Raw genomic sequence first — 18,746 nt, 5'->3', positions numbered from 1 at the left:
CCAACCTTCATCATCTATCATTTTCTACATCTCACTAATTCACTTATTACACCCTTACAAAATTAATACAGGAGGCTCCACAGCTAACAATCAATTCAAAAGATGGCTTTTCTAGGGTTCTAAGGCACAAGTTTGAAGATACAGTTTTAATGAAGAAAGCAGTTCATTTTCAGGAGCTATAAATTAATGGATAAAAACACATGATTATGAATATAACCCTTAATTTAAGTAATATGAATAATGTTAACTTTAAATATGTTTGACCCACAAGAGATAAGCAACGTACTTAAATAAATTAAAATTAAAATCAATGTTTAAGAATTAAGCAGGTGAAACATATTTTTTTAAGTGGAAGTTACTGTAGTAAATTATGACAAAGAAAAAAAAAAGACTAACAACCAAAAAGAATGATAGCATTGTGTATTCTGTAAAATATATTCATCATAAAATATTGAATACATTTAAAATGGATTCATGCTTTGACTATAATCAAAAGCAATCATATTCATTCTGTTGTCTTAAGAGTTACCTTTGCTGTTTTTAGTCAATAAATCTGCAAGAGAGTTCAGGCTAATTGTTGAAAATATGTTTCTGATTGTGGTAAATTAGAAAAGTGTAATTGCTCTCTCTCCACTCCAACATTTTCCCGCTTCTCAATGGGTGCTTGTCCATTCTTGAACTCCCTCCAGTGCGACGATCCAGTATGAGATGGAGGAAAATATTGATTTTGAGCTGCAATAGTAGGTCCCGATGTGTCCTGACATGGCTGTGTAGTCCTACAAACTCACAAAGCAGATGTTATTTAAGAGTAGCTTTGAAGCTGCCGAGACCTTTTGCCTTATTACACAGTAGCACACAAACAAGTAAACAAATCGTCTCACTTTGTTTACTGCTTGCTGTCAGTACCCTCTTTTTCCCTGTGGTTCACGGGCGGCACATTCCTCCAAGCTCACATCGTGCAGAAGAAGAAGCCAGCAGGCTGCTGGCGTGTAACACTATCCCCCCACACCAGACATCATACCAGAGACGCTTTCTTACCAACGCCAGAACCAACAATCTTCATTCTAAAACTGAAGAAAATTGCAGTGGCCTGGTTATTGTTCTCATTAAAGCACATTCATTGTTTTTTATGTTATGATTATGTACAGTTTAAATAAAAATATGACTGTTCTTTGTGAGTCATTGCAAGAGGAATAATATATTATAAATGTTTTTGTTAGATGTATATAGATATATACACAGTATATATACACAGTGTGTGTGTGTGTGTGTGTGTGTGTGTATATATATATATATATATATATATATATATATATATATATATATATATATATATATATATATATATATATATATATATATACATGTGTGTGTGTATCAAGTAAATAGCCTTAATTGAAAGTGTTGAAAGTGCTAAAACTTTCACCAAAGATGCGCAGCATCCACATCATTACATTACACCTCAAACCAAGACACCAATGCTCGTTTGACCTTGACATGTTACTCTTTCAACCTCAAGAATTTGAAATGCAGTTCATCATTATTTACATTATAGTTTGATATTTGATAAAGAAACTGACATTTCATCCATATTTTCTTCAGGATTTAGCTGAAGTAAGATTTTATGTTCAGCTTTAACTAGACAGAGGTTGCAAAGACAACAATGATTGGAATTTGTATTTTTGCTTTTTTTAATCATGGTCAGATAATGTTGCTTATTCTTGGAAAATACTGTTCAGAATAGAAAATGTGTCAGGAACTGGTTATAGATATACTCAGTTCCTTCTATAGAAAGAGTGTAGTAGTACAGGCATTGAGTTAAAGAGAAACCAACAACACTGTCCTACCTGGGAACACAATTGAGCAATTCAAAAATCCCCTGTAACAAGAAAAAAAGCCTGACATGAGAGTTTATTTACTAGAAGACAACCAAACAATGTGAAACCATAATAGCTGGTAATTAAAGAGGGAGGAATCAACATTTGGTCTCCTTGATGGCCATGAGGTTTCATCACAGGGAGACACACAAAAATGCAAACAAGCAAACAAACTCTGCCACCCTTCTTCCTCTCTCCCTCATTTCACCACACAATACAAGTGTTCTTGTGAAGAGTTAAGTTTATAGACTCAACTGTACAGTATATTTGGTTAAAAATCATTAAAGCTCACCAATTGACCCATTTATTTCCAGTTTTGCTAATATAAATCTTTATACTGCATGTTTTTACTTTTTACATTCCTTGTTGCTAATAAACATAAACTTGATTTTGTCTTGAACTCGATAGGCAGCAAATGTAGATGTTGAAATGTGAAAATTTAATGGGTTTAACTGATAAAAAACAGCTGCTGCAAGCAGAATACCTCACTGCTATTTTGACAGTAACAATAACAATATAAATTTCATGGTGTTGCAACATAACAGTCAAGGCCAAGTATTGGATGAGATAATTAGCGGAGGTGAATAGCATTGTGTTTTCTGGGTGTCTTGTCTGCATACAAGAAGATGTTTGTCACTGACTCAGCTCTCACACATCTTTGAAAGATGATGTCTTCACCTCCATCTAAATCCCTCTGCTGTTCCCTTTGCCAGTATTATCTTCAATACTGTCTCAATTCCATCTATGGCAGCTCATGCACATATAGATGTCATAATGTCTCAGATTTTTGAACAGTGAGGTAATAAAGAAAACTCACAACAGAAGGAAAGTGACATGAAATGTTTTTATAAGTGATAACTTCGGCAAAAAAATGAGTGCAAAGAATGAAAACATAGCTATTTAGAATTCTTCAAATCTTTAAACGTGGCATTTAATCACATAGTATTTATAGATTACAGTACTTGATTTGGAATATCTTTAGCAGTCACCCGTTAATATTCATCATTAAACCCTGAAAGAGGACACTCATGAATAAAAAGCCACAAGGAAGTTCAACGTATCAATTCAGAGTTCAATTGGGAATATCAATCGCTAATTATATATTTGCCACTCACATGCTTTCTAATAGCTTAACTCATAGCACTGTCGTGTTCATCGAGAAGACTGCCGGGTCTGTTGCAGACATGAAACTAAAATATTCAGGAGAAAAGCACCTGAAATTATACAGATGACGGAGTGCACGCCCTGAAGTAATGTATGTGAGTCTGTGTGTGTGTGTGTGTGTGTGTGTGTGTGTGTGTGTTAGAGTATTCTACTATGACAGAACTTCCATGACAGCATATACTGTAATGTGGACTACTGTTTCTGCATATTTCCCTTTTCCTGAATCATGGCCTTTTCAAGTCACCTGAGTGGCACAAGCTTATAAAAAAAGAAGAAAAAACCCCCAAACAAAACAACGAGTGACAACTATCAGAATCAAATAGGTCATAATCAAACTACATTAATGCACTTATTTCAACACTTACTCATTTATGTGAACTCTTTCAGTTTACTGAAAGCATTTTCATGACGGGAATGTAGTTGATTTGCTGGTGAGCGAAAACATATCAGGTTTGACAGAGAAGCATGTGGTGGATTGATGGATGATGTAAAACAAATGCTGCTTTGAGACTCTTAATATAGACTAAAGCAAAATCAGAGAATATGCAATTCAATTCTCAAAATAATATCGTCTTTGTGTGCCACGGTGGATTTTTTGTGTTTTCAGTCTCTCGCCTGTGGAGTTATGAACAGATGGCAATGGTGGTGGTGAAAACTGAAGCCACGGGTGTAGTGCATATTTGAAAATTCAATTCCAACTGGGTTATTAAGATGTTTTGGTAAAACATCATCACTGTTTGGCTAAAGTGGATGCCTCAATGAATGTTGCTTTTTTTTTTAGTAGCAACACTTTCAGGTGTGCTTCAGAGAATAATGTAAAGAATACAAGTCGACAGGAAACAGAGCTAAACATTTCTTACGGTCTTACCCTACATAATTAAAAAATTACAAAAAAAAACCATTTTCATTGAGTCCTAGCTGATGATATGAGTAATTGAACAATGTGTGTCTCTTGACCTGCAAATATATTTGTTCTGTTGAATGTAATCATAATAAAGTATGGCAATAAGTTGTCATATCTATGCAGTACTAATGACCTTCAAATCATCGGCTTACACTTGACAAAAATCTGCATATTAAAATCTTTTTTCCAGAATTCGAAACTATTCAAGACCTATTTTCACAAGTATGCTTCAAACATTTTTGAGTGTTTCTTGTATCTCCAAAATCTTAGTATTACCCTGTATACGTAATATTTCCAGAGAAATATTATATAGTATTATATATAAATATTATAGTATATGAGCAATAGAAACTTCACATAAACATATCTTGTCTTATTTTGTCTTATCTTATGTGAGCATAAATATCTCATGATACAATTAAGTATTTAGGACCGCATCAACATAACGTTTAAGTTTAATGTTTGGCTTTGCTAGGCATAATACATTTGAAATACCTATTGATATGTGTTACCTCGGTAACATGTCTGCAACCAGTAGGGTGGACCTCAGGAAGTCGTGGTGAGCAGTATTTTTGAGGGGGATAAATAATACTTTCAAGTAACACCCCAACATCTTGGATGCTCGTGCACATATTGGATTGATAATATATTGTACATGTATATAGTTATGGACACAGAAACTGTAACTGTAGTAATTTATCCCCAGCAGACAGTCTACTCTACTAGTTTAGTCTTTTCCAACAACAGTTTATCTTGCAAACACTGATAGACATCCTTTGGAATCTAAATGTTCCAAATATTCTGCCCACAGCCATGACACATGATGATAACTAACCCAGTATTCCTTGTATTTTCCATCACACATTAATTAAAGCAACAGTATAATCCAAAATAGGCCAATAATTGAATCGCTGCTCATCATAACCAACCTTTTTCCCGTAAAAAAAACAGATGGTGCTGTATCATGGATCAGGTATGTTGGCACCATTACCCCATTATTTGTCAGCTCAGTCTAAGTATGTATATTTTCTGGCACACATGGTTACCATCAGAATGACTCTGACCACAAAACCACAGTGTTAGTCTAATCTCTAAATATCATGTGTAATGGGACCTGTGTCATTATGTTGCTCGGCTTTATGACACACAGTCCTTAAAAAAAAACGTCCCATCAATGATTGTGTGTGTTTGTACCACATCCAAGAGAAGCAGTGTATACTGAACTGCAAACCCCTCATCGGTTGTTACAGCGGCTGTCTTTTATGTAACGAGTGCCTGAAGTTCTTGTCTTGTTTGAGACGCTTACATGCGTTCTGCAGAGAGCTTAACATGGTATAAGCAGCAAGCAGGCACACGACCTGAATGCAACAAGCCTGGGTAGCTTTGAGCCGGGCTTTCATCTGCTTGGCTTGATGAGGAATGTGGTTTTTGTGACATCGCTAAAAAGAGGAGACATTTGGGGTACACCACTAAAGAAAACTACAGAGCTGTGAGCATACATGCTTCACTAAGGGAGGAATTCCAGGGATGAACTTCACCTTGACCCTCACGTGGCACGTTCATCTCTTTTTGTCGATCTCTGCTTGTGAGAATACAACAGTCCGTTAAAACACCCTGAGCAGCCAGCTGTTTCTGAATCTCATCAAAGAAATTTATCTAGTATAAATCTGGTTCCGGCATCCTACGGCACTATACGAACATTTTCCATGAAAGGATTCATCTCACAACATTCCCATCCTCACTTGTGAGTGCTAGCTACTTCTGAGGGGTATTTCTGAGTTTTCAATTCATTCAGCATGAATGTAGAAATGAATTATCCGTGCATATCTGAATTACTGTGGAGGAAAGGTTGTTTGATCCATTCTAATATATGGATGATTGCGATACAGTGAAATTCAAATTATGAAGCATGCACTCATCCTCAAAAGCACCCCACACAGTCCAACTGGCAGCTGAAATGCTCCCTAATTGCGAGGCACAAACAAACACAAAAATTACAGCAACTGCACCCAATTAGGGGATATTTTTGCAATGCTTTGTGTGGTTCTATGGCTGATTAGCTGCCTGTTCAGGTAAGCAGTTGCCATTGGATGTATCAGAAGTTCATAAATTCCAGGAATGTGTCTCCAAATCTTAATCTAATGGGATTTGTTGCATCGATATAAACATGTCATCTTAGTTAATTACATGAACTGAATTGAAGGTTACCCTTTCTGTGGTTACTATTTAAGAGATTTATATTGTGCTGTGTACATGCAGTTAAGGCATTCTTTCTCTTGTCCAAGTCTCTCATTATTATGTCAAAAAGAACAGGGTTAGAAAACCTGCAGAGGGAGATGACTAAGAATGCACGTATATACATGGTTTTCATTAGTCAACATGCTGTGCTAATTCTATTCTTATCCCCAGCATAATGTCATTGTTGACCAAGAGGCCAAAAATAAGAGGAGCACTAGCGTGATCACAAAAATACACACAAATATACAATTCAGGAATGGGTGCACATTTCAAGCTGCACACACAACTGTCATGGTGTCAGCAACATATTCAAATCTCTTACCTTGAAATTAAAACTCTCCTCCTTTTTAATTCACAGATGGCCATACTTGTGCAGCAGCGAAGGAACCTGATGCAATGTGAAATGTCTTAAGCAGCTGGTTAGGATGATTCATAACTTTCACAATGCCATATTCATTACTTTATTTTCCAGATGTCACTTACCGAAGAAGGCCTTGAGCCTAAATGTTCATTATTTTTCATCTGTATTATGATATACAAGGCTGTTGTTATCATTTTCCAGTGTTTACTCCAGGTTGAATGACTAACAAGGAATGACATTCACATGTAAAGACACTCAAGGTTTTGGCCATTTCAGCTCTACGAGTAGAAAATTATGCAATTTTTTTGCCATTGTGACAAGCACAAGATCCTCTCATTCATTCATGTTCCCCTTAAGTTGTCATACGTAATCACATGCTTTTCTGGAGAAAATGGTGTTTGTTTTAAATAGAAAACACTAGAGTTAGCTGACACATAACTTCTAGGGAAATACACATCTTCTACCGAATAGAAGAGACATAGAACAAAGTAAGTAAAAAAGTAAATTAAAGTAAAATACTACAAGTTTCAAGAAGCGTAGATGGAGATCATGGGAGGGTTGTGACATCTTTTTTCCGTTGTTTTTGTTTTCTCTGCTTTGTTAACATGAAGGATTTTAAACAGTTCATTGCATACTATGCATACATGATTCACCTTCATCTCTCCTTAAACCCAGACTGAAAAAAAAACATTTCATTTCAGAACCATGTAATTATTCATTTATGGAAGCAGTTTTGAGTCAGAAATGAAGGATTATTTTTGATCTTGCAAGAGTCCCATGAGCATATCCAATGAAATGTGATAAGGGATAACTAGTGAACCCTGTAAATCATATAAAACCATTAGGTATCCATGGTAGCTAGCAGAGCATGTATATTTTACTTTCAGCTTCATAAAACCTGTTTTTATATATTTCTAAGGAATCAATTTGATTTTTTTTCTTTGCTTTTGTCAAAAGTGATTTACAGCACATAACCAACATGCAATAATTATATATTCAAATAATTTACATTAAAAAAGATTAAAATAAGCCTTCATCCTTACATTCAGAGGCAATGAGTGATGGAGATTGTTTTTTTTGGGGGGGGGGTTTTAAGCACCAAGGTGCTGTATGAACAAATGAATTTCCAGATTGTCCCAGAAGATGTGAGGAGCTATTACTGTATGCGTACTTTAACTTGGTAATGTACGTATCTCCTCATACTGAACACTTTCACAATAATAAGGCTCGGTTTGAGTTTTTAACAACTAATGCAGTGTGGGTGGCGGTGAGAGCGTTTAAGAAGATGAACAGGAGGAATAGATAATAGACAGTGACAGACTGGTGGAGTTTGGTAGTGGGATTGGCTGGACCCTCTATTTAGGATTTATTGAATGTGATTAGGGGTGCCATGCTGTCTGCCAGTGCACTCTGGTAGCACTTAAATTCTGCTCAATTTGTAAACCCACCAAGTCTTTCACTTCCACTATGCCATATCTCCTTTATATCTTTTCATTCATCCATTCATCAATCCATCCACCCATCCATAGTAGAGTTAGTAGAATATTTGCCAGGGGTAGAAGCACACGGACAATTTTGTGGGTTAAAAATGCTTAACTGGCCCTTGTGGTTAAATGAAGAGGGGTAAAGCAGCTTGCCTTTTCCACACATTATCTCTCATGTCTTTCTTCCCGTCCCTCCCTTCACTGTCCATTACTTCAAAGCCAAAGCCATCCAAGGCCCTGCCAGGTCTGAGAACTCAACCGCATGTCAGACATCTCACCCTCCCTCTCTCCCATCTGTGCCAACCCTCCACTTCATCCTCCCATAGGTCTTCATGGACAGTTGCCCACTTTTGTTGTATTAGCAGCTGCATTCTTGCAGTTCTCCATCCACCTCCCTTTAAATCACACCATTCAGATGAGGCAGAGTTATTGAAAGTGGATTCTTTTAATCCTTGCTAAGGTAATAAATCATTTTGTGGACTGTCCAGGGAAGGGCACAATTCTTTTTTGGTGGTATAAGCAACAGAAGTCAGGGTGGTCCGACAGATGGGATACCCGTTCAGGGATTGATTTAATCTCATATCATCTATTGGTCTCAGAGCAATACTTGGTCAAATTGTCAAGGAAACCCATGCGGATATCCTCACAAACATGCTCATGTATTGAAGTTTGATCGGTCAGGGCCTAAGATTGATATTTTAATAATAGCTATCAGTTCCAGACTCCCAGGTACTCAATATTAGCAGTTTTGCTGTTTGAAGAAAATGTTATTTGACCATTGGTAAACTGATATGTTGGCTTAGACCAGCTATACAACAAAACACAAACTGATTGCCAGAACAGGGAGCCAGAATTTAGACATCCTTCTGCAATATACATTCAGACTCCCACCTTCACACTTCATGACCATTTATGTCCTGTTGCTTTTCTTTCTGATCACCCATACATTTACAGCAGACCACCTTTGAGACTCCCAAACCAAACAGTGAAGCGCAACACATGCTGAAAAGCACACACAAAAAATACAAACAGCTGGTAGACAACAGAGCACCAGTAAAGGAAGCCAGTGATTGATGTCTACACACAGAGGAACAAGTGAAAGCAATCAAAACTAATCAGGAATGGCAGTTCAATACAACAGAGGCTTGGCAAACATAAGGAATATGTCTGCAGGTTGACAGAGATGCAGCTAGGTCCTCTGATTACAACAGCAGCTTGCCATACTGTATACAGTATATTTCAGTCACAGGCTGCACAAATGTTTACCTTGTATTGAGGACCATGAACAATGACTTTCGTGGGAAATACAAGAATGATGTTTAACTGACATTGAAAACAGACACATCTTTTTTTGGCTGCATCTCTTAGGGAAGCACCCAGACTTATCTTTATTTTGTCCATGCACTCAAAAGCAAATCAAACATGTCCAAACTGTCAAGATAGCATTGCAATGGTGTTTATGCTCTGAAATCACAACATTTTATAACTCATATATCAATTTATTATATGAACCTACTTCAGGAGTTTGATATAATAGTCCAATTTTATCAATGTTGAGAATTTAATCCGTTGTTGCAAATGCTAGTGGAATGTGTTGATTAAGCATTGTTCTATAATCTAACCTTGTCAAACTGATAACAGAGGACTGGGCAACAAGTTTTTGATTAGCATTACCATTAGAAAGATGACAGGCCTCCCATTTAGATATGTATTGAGTACATATAATGTAAAAAAAAGTGGATTTGATGGGAGGTATTAAAACTTCCCAGTTACGGAATACACCTGGCAAGGTTCTTTATCTTTTTCTCTGGCTTGTCCCATTAGGGGTTGCCACAGACTGTCATTCTTTTCCATATCAGCCTATCTTCTGCATCCTCCTCTCTAACATTAACTGCTCTCATGTCTTCTGTCAGTATCTTTGGCTTTACTACAATTTCTCCTCTGGACATGTCCAATCCATTGAAGTCTGCTCACTCTAACTTTGTCTCCAAAACATCTCATCTTGGTTGTTCCTCTGATGGACTCATTTCTGATCCTATCCAACCTGGTCCCCTAGAGAGAACCTCAACATCTTCATTTCTGCTCAGCTTCTGTCTTCTAACCAGCTCAGCATAAAGCATTGAAAAAAGGGACAATGACAGAAAATGGAAACTGAAATTTTAAGTATTTGAGAAGAAAAACACCACTAATGTGTCCTTTTGGATAAAACACATAGGCACATAGGGTTTATATATATATATATATATTATATATTTCATTTTGCTGTTGAACTTCAAACAGTCTGTCACTAAATGACAGCCTTTCAATATTGCAGAGAAGTACAGTATGTTCTTTCATCTTCTCTTGATGAATTCACTGGCAAAGAAAAAAACAAAACAATGCCTGTTTATTAAAGTTTTAAAAAGCACAACTCAGACCTCTGTCTGAGCATAAGAGAGGCATTTTTAATTAACAGCATAGCTGAGAGAGAATGCTGTATATTTGCCTTTAAGCTCATGTGAAACAGGGTGGGAACCCATTAATGATTTAAAGTAATTAGTGCAATAAAGTAATAAAGTCTTGCCAGAATTCAAGTACATATGGGTGAATTCTTTCTTCTGGTAACTCCAATTACACTGTGGTCCGGTGTATCCTGTGGAGCTGGAGACGGTGGTTAGACAGTTGACTTTAGCAGAACCAGTGACTCGCACCAGTTTGAATGACATTCTCCAATCTAAAGGTTATTCATTAAGCCTTTCTTGTTGTTAGGGTGCTCCAAGCATGTTGACAGCAGATGTCTTCTGTCTCAGCCAGTTACTGGTATCTCAAATTGCTGGTAGTAAAAATATAGTCACCATAAGTGTACCATGAACCATTTCTCTGTGGTGAACTTACTCACTCCCAACACACATGCTTAAAATCATTAACACATGATGGTGGCAGATTTACTCACTCTTCATAAAACACAAATGTTTTCTTAAGCAACCACACAAAGGAAATGAATTGAAATTCTTCCATTCATCTCAATCGTTTTTGTTTTCACTATCTTCACTGTCTTCACTCATCATGAGGATAAAAATATAATTATTTTTTTTCTCCCAGCTGTACCACGTTGTTACCAGTGCCTGTTAGTTTGTTTGCCTGTCTGTTAGCTGATTACTTATTAACAACTTCATTTGCATTTTCACCTAAATGTATTGGGCATATGGATTTTGAACTTTCCAAAGTATGCTTTTTTTTTTTTTTTGTATTTTTATCAATTACAGATAAACTACTTGGTGGGTTTTTACAAAACTTCAGATCAGTATGTAGAATTCAAATGTGGATTTAATTGTTGCTACTTTTGAGATACAGTATGTGCTTTACTAAACATACATTATGTGTGTCAACTAATAATTCATTGAAACAATTATGCGCAAAATAAAAGTATTTGAAGGATAAAAGTATATGATGAGCAATTCCAGTGTTTTCTTGATGTAGTAGAAATGACCGCTTTGAAGCATAGGACAGAAGAATGTCCATTTCCCTGCTGAACAACAGAATAAAAACATCTGTCTGGGTTGTGTCCCAAAATGTTATAAATGCTGTCAGAGGTTTTCTCAGCTTGGCAGGAGAACAAGTCTTAAAGACTGTTCAAATTTATTTTTAAAATTGTCTATATAACTTAAAAACAAAATTAAAAAAGTACGTGCAATACAATGAATGGGGAGCTATACTCTAATGTTTTGAGGGCACAGTCCAGGTAGATCCATTAGGTCCTCATACCATCACTGAACCACCTTGGAGAGGAGTTTGTCCAGTTTTCCAGCCAATCAGAATATTGAGTCGTTCTCCCAACAGACCTTTCCTCTGCTGTGGGGAGCTTAAGTCATTACACAGTGTTAGGACGATGATGACTCTCCTGCAGGTGGTCTAGAGGTAAATTGGAACTGAAGTGAGGGGCTCTGTGTCATGTGTACAGAGAGGGCCCAGACAAACCCTGGGGTCTTCAGACCTCTTGTTAGTGGACTGGCCTGCATGTTTCCATTCGCTAGCAACTGCAGGAGGTCAATTGCTGTTAAATTACTAGCTTTGGCTGGGAAAACAGAGTGCAGATAATTAGTTCACTCTGCTTGTCCACACGATTAAGTTTTCTGAAAAACAGCCTAAGAGACAACTTAGGGATCCACTGCTGCAGTCAGACCGACATCAGATAAGTCTTTGTGGTTGTTCCCATATCTGTGTTTCGGATGCAAATGGGAAATGGTGGTTATTATTTAGCAGAAAAAAATCTGACAGATATATCAGCAAAGATGACACACAACCTAAAATGATTTTATATAGCTTATATACTGTATTGTCCTCAGATATTTGTGACTTCATCCTCTTAATTAAAGATCAAGGTCTCTTTTAGCAGCTCTAAGAAAACTACTTTATATTGGGTGCTTTGAAAATTGTGGGTATGTGTTCTCTCCATCTTTGGGTTATATACAGTGCCTTGCAAAAGTATTGCCCCCCCACATTGACATTTTGCCACATTTCAGGCTTCAAACGTAAAGATAACAAGCTGAAAATATTTTTCAAGGATCAACAACATGTGAGACACAATTGTGAAGTGGACCCAAATTTATTCAACATGTTAAATTGTGTTTACAAATAAAAAACTGAAAAGTAGGACGTGCAAAAGTATTGGCCAGCTGTTCCTTCAGCTCAGCTAACCGACTCCAGAAGTTCCCTGATGACTTCTGAATGATCCAATGTTAACCTAAATGACTAACAATGACAAACACAGCGCACCTGTGTGTCATTTGGTTTCAGTCTAAATGCACCTGCTCTCTGATGGTCTCAGAGGTCGGTGAAAGGAACATTGGAGAACAAACAGCATCATGAAAACCAAAGAACACACCAGGCAGGTCCGGGATCAAGTTGTGGAAAACTTCAAAAGCAAGAATGGGATACAAGAAGATTTCACAATATTTAAACGTCTCCCAAAGCGCTGTGCGAGCAATATTATCAAAATGGAGAGAGCATAAAACCACTGCAAACCTACCAAGACCTGACTGTCACTAAACTTTCAGCCCAAACAAGGAGAAAACTAAGAGAAGCAACCAAGAGGCCCACGATCATGCTGGATGACCTGCAGACATACACAGCTGAGGTGGGACAATCTGTCCATAAGACAACTAGCGGTCGTATTCTGCATAAATCTGGCCGTTATGGAAGAGTGGCGAGAAGAAGCCATTTCTGAAAGAAAACCATAAAAAGGCCCGTTTGGAGTTTGCAAGAAGCCACATGGGGGACACAGATGGCATGTGGAACAAGGTGCTCTGGTCAGATGACACCAAAATTTGACTTTTTTGGCTGAATGCAAAACGTTACGTTTGGCGTAAGAGTAACACTGCACATCACCCTGAAAACACCATCACCACTGTCAAACATGGTGGTGGCAGCATCATGCTCTGGGGTTGCTTTTCTTCAGCAGGGACTGGGAAGATCGTTAGAGTTGATGGGAAGATGGATGGAGCCAAATACTAACCATAAAACTAAAACTAACCATACAAAGGTGTTAGAACGGCCAATCCAAAGTCCAGACCTCAATCCAATAGAGCATCTGTGGAAAGATCTGTAAATTGCTGTGCACAAACGATCTCCATCAAACCTTAAGGAACTTGAGCTGTTGGGCAAATATTTCTGTCTCAAGATGTGCAAAACTTTTAGAGACATACCCAAAAAGACTTGCGGCTGTGATTGCAGGAGGTTTTACAAAGTTAACTCAAAGGGCGACAATACTTTTGAACATCCTACTTTTCAGTTTTTTATTTGTAAACACAACATAAAATGTTGAATAAATTTGGTTCCACTTCACGATTGTGTCTGGCATGTTGTTGATTCTTTTTAATAAATCAATTTGTTATCTTTTCATTTGAAGTCAGGCTTCAAATGAAAAGATAACAAATTACGTCACAAATGTGGCAAAATGTCAAAAAGTTCCTTCGCAAGGCACTGTAGTTTACAACAATCTGTCTTGTTGTGAAACTTCACATCCTATTGTAATGTGTTCACATCAACTTGAGTAACATTATCTCAACTTCAACTGTCTCACCACTGCTCCACTTTGTGTGTGAAGGGTCTGTGGAGGGGCCATGCTACTCACTTGGTAAGATGGAGCAGTAGTGAGGAGGGAAGCTTGCACAGCAGCAGATGACAGAAAAGCATTTCCCTTCCTTTCAGTCTGAGAAATACACTTGTTTTTCTTTGTGCCAGCTGGTTGACAGCACAAATTGGGAAGGTGGGAGGAAGGACGGAAAGAGTGAGGTGGAAGAGAGAGAGCTATAGAGAGAGGGGAACCTCTCTCAAACGGCCATTGTGCAACAGCAACAGCCCTTTTGGCGTGTTCAAACTGGACCAACCCAAGGTCTCACGCCAGATTGTTGTGTGGCATCACAGTACATGCTAGAATGTTAAGAGGCATGTCATATAACACAGCATCACACATAAAACTTGTACAAAACTAACATATGTCCAAACTTGCCCAGTTTTACGGTCACTTTCTGTGCTTATTCTTCAAATAACGGACTTTCTGTTTCAACAGCATAATTAAATGCCACAGAAAAGGTGTAAACCTGAACAGACAATTATTTAAAATCTGTGCCACTATACTGATGAACTACTGTATGTTCATATGTACTATGTCTGCATCACAGAGGTTGAACAATCTGACAACTCATCACACCTTTGTTATGTTCTAACTGATTTTCAGGGAGAATAAAGGCATAACAAGCCAGAATGAAAACACTGTCTGAATTGGGAGAAACAGAGAGAAATGAGTGATTGACAGGAAGACCTCAAGAGGATTTGTTTTATCCATATAAATTGCAATAATTTTACATTATTAAGTATTGATAATGACATACAGATCCTCCTAACCGCCTCCTCAATTTATATGTTTTATTTGCTTATCGAATTAGAAAGTGCAGCATAGACCACCACACCACCATCAACACCACCATCAATACCACCACCAAAACCACCATCAGTACCACCACCAACACCACCATAGATAACAGCACCAATACCATAAATACCATCATTACTACCACCACCATTACCACCACAAATACCACCACCAATCCCAGCAGGAATACCATTACCGATACCGCCACCAAGGTAAAGCAATAGAGGCTCAAAAATTGCATTTGGAATTTGGAGATAAATTACCAGTTCTTAAGGAGTTAAAACTGTCTGTGCCCAGATCATTTTGGCACACACTAAAAAACTCTCAAACAAAACTGGTGTCCTTTCTTGGAGTGTTAAGTGCCTGGATAGCTGGGGGAAAAAATGCCCCTTTCTGTTTTGCTTGTTGCTTGGGTATTTACTAAAAATATCAGAATGGACCTTTTTGTAAAAGGTGGACTTGAGAATTTGTGAACATTGTTGATCATCTCTCGGAACATCAAACATCAAAGGCACCACATTTATATATGTTGATGGCACCTGTTTGTTGAAGCTATCCTGTGTGATTGCTTCATGTCTTTGTTGGTTTTCTTACAAATACTCTAGTTCCAAAAGCACTTATTTATATGTCTCACCACAGTCTTTCAGCCTGGACAATTAATGTTAGTTTTAATTTCTTTACTTGGTGATCAGGAATTTTAAATTTACCTTGAGCCAGTTTAAAAAATGGTATGGTTTACTTTTTATTTCCTGTCTAGTATAATTACTGTATGAGACCATTTTTTCCTGAGTTTTGTATCGTCTTGAGATTGATATTGGGACATCTGCAGGTCTTTTTCAGAAATATAGCACTGTGATGGCTGAATATACAGTGATAATTTAAGAGGTAACTTTATGATTGCACTGCTTAATTAGCTGCTGGGAAGGGAGCAGATTCTTAATCTTCCAAATGTGTAATGGTAATGCCGTGTTAGGCACTTAATGTTGTGTGCTAACACCCAGTTATTATTTTGAGTGTGCACAATTTGTCAAAGTCCACACTTGAAAATTAAGCACATAGAGAGCTGGAATTCCAAACCATGGCTTTAGGCTTCATTATGGTCCAACCACAATAATTTTTAAGTCAGCAGATATGAGAAGATTGACCACTTAGTTTAATCTTGCCTGAAGGATTGATACCAAAAAACTAACCAAGATCGTCATACATTATACACTTTAGGTGTGAAAGGATTTACTTTACTATAAATCTTCTAACACCCATCCAGAATGCCCATACAGGCATACACGGCCAGGATCTTTGACAAACCTTCATTCAAGAGAGAGGGCTTTAATAATTGCTGAGAGGTGATCTTGCCCTCATTTGACCTCATTTATGTCATTAATTTTCGGGGTCTTTTTACAAAAATGATATGGTTACTGAATGTGACCCTTTTACCTTTGATAATTCAAAATCATTTAACTGCACCATAGAAAGACATTGTGGGTGGCACAGTCCCTCCCTGTATCATCAAGGGTTCCATCCCGGTTCTCGGGCTTCCTCCCACCTCCAAAAACATGCACTTCAGGTGAATAAAAATTTTCCGCAGGTGTGTGTGGGTGTTTGTGCGTCTTTGATGTGGCTCCACAATGCATTGACGGCACATCTGGAGTGTCTCCCCCCTTCTCACCTGTAAGTCCACTGGGATAGGCTCCAGCAACCCATGTAATCCACAAAAGCGGAAGAAACAATTTAGGGAATGAATGAATGAGTAGCAAGATATTCTCTCTTTGCACTTACTCCCAATTTTGTACACAATACTTGTTTACAAACTGATTCACATTATCTATTTATTTTTTCTCTTGGAGCAGGCTGATTTTGAACAATGTAGCATTGCTATCTGCTTTCTACAGGGACTTGTTCTGTTTGTCTATGGGGGTTCTCTACAAGTTTTTGGCTTCATCTCACCATTCATAAGCATGTAACATTGGTGGACTATAAATTGTCTCTAGGTATAAATGTAAATGTAAAAGTGATTGATGATTGCGAACCCCCCTCCCTCCACCACTACCACCACCTTACACAGGATAAGTGGTAACAGATAATGGACAGATAGAGAGATATTTTATCTTTATTTTTTCTTGCAGGTATGTTTATCTCTCCATGGCAGTACAAACCAAACCAAAATCTCATACATACTGTGTTGTATGACTCAGTAATTTTTTTGGCTTTTGCTGAATACATTTACTTTAATATTTCCAACAATGAACTTCAAACTTGACGTAAATATTTAATATCATCTGTTTAATATTCTGTTGGTCATTTTGCAATCTGTTCAGTCTCAGTGATGTCTTTTTGTATAAGACTATGAACAAATGTTGACATTTCAAATGGAATAGATGATGAAACAAAGTCCAGGTGAACCTAGGAAGTCTGTTATCTCCAATTATCTGTGCATATAATCCATGTGGTAAATAAAAATTAATCTGTGGGTTGTGGACACAAGGATTTTTGCTTGTGTGTATGGAGATAGAAATGCAAACAACGTTATCAGCTGCACATGCGTCGGACCTCAGGCAAGCCACTCAGCTTTTAATGCTAGATTGACCCACAATGCACAAACTAGACAACAGACACCAGCACATGCATTTGCTCTCCACAAACATTGAACTGGGGTACTGGGGCATGTGTGCAGGCTAGGCAAACAATCATAAAACACAGTACTCTTTTATTTGTCTCTGTCCAGCTATCTCTATCATACAGGCCTGCTGTGACCCCAGGGGTCATAGCTGTATGCGTGTGTCCCCCTCCCCAGTGACCTCTGTTGAGGTCAGCAGGGGAAAACTTTGGGGAGAATCTTCCCCGAGGACAAAAAAAGACAACTTGCACAAAAATAATACACAATACAATACTGATTCTCTATATGTTTATAATTAAAAACCTTGATGTACTTTGGACACATTCATCATAGCTATATGCTGATACATAGAAGTTGCAATATTTTTGTATTGTGTCCAACTAAATTAAATTAAGTATCTTTGTCATCATGACACACATGTATACACTGATCTCATCTTCAATTGATTCTGTTGGGAAACAGTATAGTTCCCTTTGACATTAACAGCATTTTCTCATGATTACAGGAATAAATTCTGTTTATTTTTAGTCTGAAACAATAAACACATGTTTCACCCCAGAGGTTGAAAATCCAGCTGTTATCCGGGTCAACAAACTCGTGTCCAATGAAATGTTTATTTCATTGGACATGAGCTGCTTTGATTTAACTCCCTCATTCATTACTGTTAATCTTTTTAAACACTTTTTAAACACGTCTTTTTGGTTTACGTCACTGACACAGTATCACACCACCTTAATTTACTGCAAATTTGGGTAACTGATTTTAACATAAAACAATGTATGCAATGAACAGCCACACATACATGCATGTAGAATAAAAAAAAATATATTTAACATTCATGGAATTATGTTGCATATATTGGTTGATACTTTGACATTTACTGAATATTTTTTATATTTGCATTATATCATGAACTGATTCAAATAGCTTTTATTTCTTTGGAAAATATTACTTTTAACTTTAAGATTCAACTTTCCAAATTAATGGAAGTTGAGGGAATAAGTTGTGACATATATAAACCAAAATAACACTTTCCTTCCTTCTGCAGAACACAATGACTTTCATTCTTACCATGAAAATCTGTGGGACATTATTGGCCAAATCTCCTCCTTAGCAACTGGCCTCCTGTTAATCCACCCATTGTTATTCATCAGGCCAATCTCTTATAATCGCTCCATCTATGACCTTTGA

This window comes from Antennarius striatus, chromosome 12 (genome assembly GCF_040054535.1).
Source record: "Antennarius striatus isolate MH-2024 chromosome 12, ASM4005453v1, whole genome shotgun sequence".
NCBI classification, from domain to species: Eukaryota; Metazoa; Chordata; class Actinopteri; order Lophiiformes; family Antennariidae; genus Antennarius; species Antennarius striatus.
This window is presented reverse-complemented; position numbering follows the sequence as displayed.